This window comes from Tupaia chinensis, unplaced genomic scaffold (genome assembly GCF_000334495.1).
Source record: "Tupaia chinensis unplaced genomic scaffold, TupChi_1.0 Scaffold142542_1, whole genome shotgun sequence".
Lineage (NCBI taxonomy): Eukaryota > Metazoa > Chordata > Mammalia > Scandentia > Tupaiidae > Tupaia > Tupaia belangeri.
In genome coordinates, this window is record NW_006202391.1 from 53,618 (window position 1) to 58,893 (window position 5,276).

The following is a 5,276-nucleotide window of genomic DNA, read 5'->3' on the forward strand; positions in this document are numbered from 1 at the left end:
GGGCCGGCCAGGAAGCCGGCTGGTGGAGGAGGAGGGCCAGCCAGGAGGCGCAGGGACCTAGGAAAGGCCGCCTTCCACCCACTCCAAAGGCCCCCAAGCTCAGGCAGGAACCCTGCTATCCCGGCCACTGCTCGGGGTGCCCCTGGACCACAGACGGCCCAGCCAGGGGGCACGGACGTCTACAGGGCTGAGCCCCCGGACCACGGCCCAGCCAGGGGGCGCAGATGCCTACAGGGCTGAGCCCCCGGACCACGGCCCAGCCAGGGGGCACAGGCGCCTACAGGGCTGAGCCCCCGGACCACGACCCAGCCAGGGGGTGCAGACGATCTACAGGGCTGAGCCCCCTCCTACCTACCAGTGAGAGGCCTCCCCAGGAAGCCCACCAGGTGACTCTGGAAATCCTGCAAACCAGGAGGCCGCTCCAGGCGGCCACTCCACACGGACTGGCCCTCCACCCCGCAGGGACACAACTCCAGTCCCAAAGCGCTCCTCTCCTCCCTGGGGGTCTTTGTTCAAGTGCCGCCTTCCGGAGGAAACCCACCTGAGCCATAGGAAACTGACCCCTAGTCCCCACGCGCTCCCAAGCCCTTCTCTGCGGCCCTGCACACCAGGACCCACTGCATGCCACCGTTCTTACTGCGGGGGCAGCCCCTGTCCCCAGGGAGAACAGGTCACTGGTCTGTCTGTCCCCAGCACCTGGAGCGGGGCCTGAACGGAGCAGCGGCCTGAGAACAACTGCCCGACTCAGAAGAACGAAGCTCCGGCAGCAGCCAGCCAGGAGCCATGGCGCCTGCGCCCGCCCTGCACACCCCAACCGCCCCGGTGGGACGCCCACCTGCCACACGGGAATATGGGCACAGAGGCAGCTCACTCCCCGAGGTTCACACGGGTCTGCCAGGGCCTCACCCCCGATGAAAGCACCAAAAAGAAACCCAGTTCCCCAACGTGTCCGCAGGCGGCCCGGGCACTTCTCCAGGCACCATCTGAATCTCCCTGCCCTGGGCGGCTCGCACCCCACCATGGCCCCCAGGCACAATCTGTCCCTCCCAGTAAGCCCTTCCCACAGGAGGGCCCCGCAGCCGGAATCCCAGGAACTTACCAGAAACTGCCCTGTGGGGGTGTGCGAGGTGTGCGAGGTGTGCAAGGTGTCCTTGGCGACTCACAGAGACCTGCGGGAGGAAACACCATCCGTTAGTACACACCAAGGGGCCCACCTGGGGTTCACGCCGCGGCGACACCAGGAGACACCGTCAGGTGACGCTGTCAGCCTGGGGGGAGGGCGGCCCTGGGGCTCTGGGCCAGGCGTGCCCACCGCGAACCCCTCTGAGCTTCCCTAGTCCCTGGGAGCAGGTGCGGCCGCCATGCGACTGCGAGGGGGGCGGAGGCTGGCGGAGGCTGGCAGAACCACCGCTCTGCCCGAGTTCCACGGCCGGAGGTGACGGCGCGGCAGCTAGAAAGGTGGCCCAGGCCCGCACTCCGGCGGGGCACAAGGGCCTCAGTGGAACTGGCCCAGGACAGGTGAGGACGTCTTCTGGGGCCCTAGAACAGCTGAGAGGTTGACACGGGAAGCATGGCGGGTCAACTGTGCCGCTCAGAACACCCACATCATCACACGGCCCAGAAACCGGGACGCCCAGAGCCCACGGGGCCTTCGGAGAGCTCATGGCAAATGGAGTTATGGGTTTATTTAGGTGCCAAAATCTGAAGCCTACACATCGTTTTGTCATGAGACGTGCTGTCCCAGACTCCCTGAAAACCCCTCATATACACAAAGCACCCATAAAACCTGAGAGCCAGACCACCCCAGAAACGGTCACCCCAACACTCGGCAGACCAGGGCAAAAGGCGGCTACGAGCTCACGAGGGCGCTCGGTGTCATCAGTCGTGGGGCCAGCGCGGAGCAAGACCGTAGCAGAGCACCGCACGCCCGCTGCGATGCAGGGACAGCCAGTGCCGTGTCGCTGAGACCAGAGTAACCGGACCCCAGGCGGGCTGGTGAGATGTGGAACGGTGCGGCCACTGCGTGGCCTAGCAATTCCGCTCCGAGGTCTCTACCCGCTACCCAGACCCACGTGGAGCTGCACGTGGTCAGGAGCCACTGAGAACCCCACTGCCAGTCCACGTGAGCACTGCACATGTCCATCTGCCGTGGACTACAACTACACACGGAAGGGGCGCGAGCCGGCCAGCCGGTGGCCTGGTGCTCAAGGCTGCTAGATCCACACGGCTGACTGCAGTTCGAGTCCCGGACCCAGCAGCTTGAGAGACACGCCAGGCACGTGTGTGTGTGTATGCATGCCCACATCCCAGGAGGGAGAGACGGAGAAGGGATCGCGGCATGACCATCCCCAGGGTGGTGCTCTCTCGCCTTCCTCTTGGCGCCTCTCCAGTGAGTGCACACGCCCTCCAGCAAATTTAAAAAGGAGAGGAATGAGCTGCAGAGTCACCCCAGCATGCAGCGCACCCCGGCCTGCTCCGCTGTGTCAAGGGGCCGTGGCTGAGGTCGCGCACTCTACCACTCCTCACGCAACTCTGGGAAAGGCACGCGACTCTCAGGGAGCAGAGACAGAGACAGCAGTCTCCCAGAGAAGTTGGGAGTCGCGCCGGAGAGATGGCGGAGGGCTCCGTCTGCGATCCGCTCCTCTGCACCCCTCTGCATGTGCGTTCATTTTGTTTTGCTTTGCTTTTTTGGGTGTGGGGGAGATTTTTGCTACAGGGTACACACGCTCGCCAGAGGCAGACAGAAAGCGAGAAATCACCTTCTAGAAGGGATAGGCACGCCGCAATCCCTCCTCTTCCATTCTCCCCGCCGGATTTCGGGCACACAGGCACACACCCGACGTGAGTTTCAAGCCTCCAGGTCTGGGCTTTCCAACCACGGTCGGTCGGCCATGTGGGAGGCTAGTGGCATAACTAGTGACGTAACCTTTATGCCATCTGCTGGTCCTCGGTTTGCTTTTTGTTTTTAAATTTTTTACAGGGCATGTGTGCTCGCCAGGGGGAGAGAGTGAGTGAGAAAACACCGCCCCAGGGGGTGCACTCAGCAACCCCTTCTCCCCAGATCTCCTCTCAGATGGTGGGCACACACACACATGCACCTGGTGTGTTTCTCAAGCATCTGGGTCTGGGACTCGAACTGCGCAGCCAGCCATGCAGGACCCATCGTCTTCACCTCCACGCCAGCACTGTGCTAACTTCTGCTGAGCACAGCGCGGAGCTCAGCGCAGAGAGCCAAGGACCCGCTGCCCCACTCCCTGGCAGCAGCTGTGACAATGGGCGCCCCCAGCCCTCCCAGGCAGGCTTCGGAACATGGGCCTGCTCCCCAGCAATGCCCTCGAGTCCTGCCCATCTGCAAACAGTGACCCTGTAAGGACCCCGTTCTCCACGCTGTGCAGGACCCCAGGGCTAGCCGAATGCAGCTGCCTACTCTCACGAGGCTGGGGCAGCTGGGGCCAGCGCTCAGGCTCTCCAGCCAGGAGCCCTGGGTTCGAATCCTACCTGGGCGGCCTGGGCCCAGCAGCTTTAGCCCTGAGGCCCCACATCCTCACCTCTCAAATGACACGATGACGGAAAGGCGGACCTCACAGGAATGCGGCAAACATCACGTGGTGCAGGGCCAGCGCAGACGCTGAGCTCTGAGCTCGGCTGTGGCCGGGACACCCCCTGCCCAGAGCGCCCCCTGCCCAGAGCCGGCAGCTCCAGCCCTTGCCCACACCCCCGCCCAGCGGGCCCCTGCAAATCCCCAGGAGCCTCTGAGGGGCAGCTGTGCGCGGCTTAGAGCAGTCCAGCCACTTCTTTCTGCCCTTTCTTCTCTCCTCATGACGATGCCCCAGGCTTGGCACTTGGCCCTGCCATCTGCGGTGGCTCCAGAGACAGGCCCCTGCAGGAAGGCTGGAGACGAGGAGGGCCTGGCACATCTCCATGGCCGTCCTGCCTGGCTCCCAGAAGCCTGGGTAGCCGGCCACCTGCAGCCTGTCCCTGCGGTGTGGCAGAGCCGGCCCAGGGCTGCAAGAGGCTCCTGACCACCACCTTGGAAAGACAGAGCCCCGGGCTCCTTCCCCGCACCCTCTCCAGAGTGCCAGGCAGCCGGGGGCTGGCTCCAAGGTCATAGTGTGTGGGCCACGGGCACCTCCCTCATGTCTGAGCGACACGCACGTCGTCAGAGGGCTCCCTGTTTAGAAACCCACAGGGACGCCCCAGGTGAGGTCCTGTCAGGCTGGCCGAGTTCAAGGGACACGGCTGATGGGGAGGGAGCCCAGCAGGAGACCAGCATAGACAAGGGTCTGAGGAGAGGAGGGAACCACAGCAGGGCAGAGAGGAGGTAGTGGGAGACGAGGCCCAGAGCAGACCCTCGGGCTGTGAGGACAGGCTGGTGCGGCCGAGCTGAACCGAGTTGGAGCACCCAGGCCAGGAGCCATGTGGTGACCGGTGGGGCAGGGATGCATGGGAGCTGCAGAGACAGTGCCAGGCTTCCCAGTGGACACGGGACAGGCGCCCGGCAACGGAGGGTGACCATGCACACCTGCTGTCCCTCTCTGGGTTCCACAGACAGCAGCGCCACCCCCCCACCCCGCCCCAAAGCTGAGGCTCAGAGAGTGGATGAGGCCCACCTGAAGTCACAGTGAGGAAGGGAATGAGGCAGGATTCGAACCCAGGTCGTGGGGAGCCACTGCCAATACCCAAGAGGTCCCAGCTCAGCTCCCCCCGTGGTAGCACGTCTCTCTGGAAGACCCAGAGGGCACACTCACTCCTACTCACAATCACACTCACCCAAGGCCTCTGTCACTCTCGCCTGCCCTTCTCCCACTCACACTCGTTCATGACCCTGCCACCTCGGTCACACTTATTCTCACACACCCACTCCCACGTGCGCATGCTCACTGGTGCCACTCTCAAACCCTCACACGCCCCTTCACGCTTACCGCCCCTCCCACAAGCTCCCACTCTGACTCAGCCTGTCTGGGGGAACCAGGGCCCCTTCTCCACTTCCTCTGTTGGGGGAGCCTTCTCGACTCCGTTTGCAGGATGCTGGTTCAGCCCCCAACAGCTGAAGGAAGCTGGTCAGCCAATCCCCCTTCCCCAGCCCCTCTCTGGGGAGCTGACCACCTCCTTTCCCAGCACCACAGCTGTGCGAGTGTGAGGAGGAGCAGAGCAAGCAGAGGAGCAGAGCGAGCAGAGGCACAGAGCATGAGGAGCAGCAGAGCGTGCAAAGGAGCAGAGCGTGAGGAGGAGCAGAGCGTGAGGAGGAGCAGAGCGTGAGGAGGAGCAGAGCGTGC

The 5,276-nt window shown here is 64.0% G+C and overlaps 1 protein-coding gene across 1 annotated transcript in view; it reads right to left on the bottom strand.

Annotated features, from left to right (window-relative positions):
• LOC102501933 (nuclear receptor corepressor 2-like) overlaps nt 1-5,276 on the bottom strand; it is a gene marked incomplete at its 3' end in the record, with an annotated part of 79,283 nt that overhangs the window by 50,740 nt on the left and 23,267 nt on the right. The window contains exon 2 of the mRNA XM_006163532.3: nt 1,100-1,169. The remainder of the gene's footprint in view (nt 1-1,099; nt 1,170-5,276) is intronic.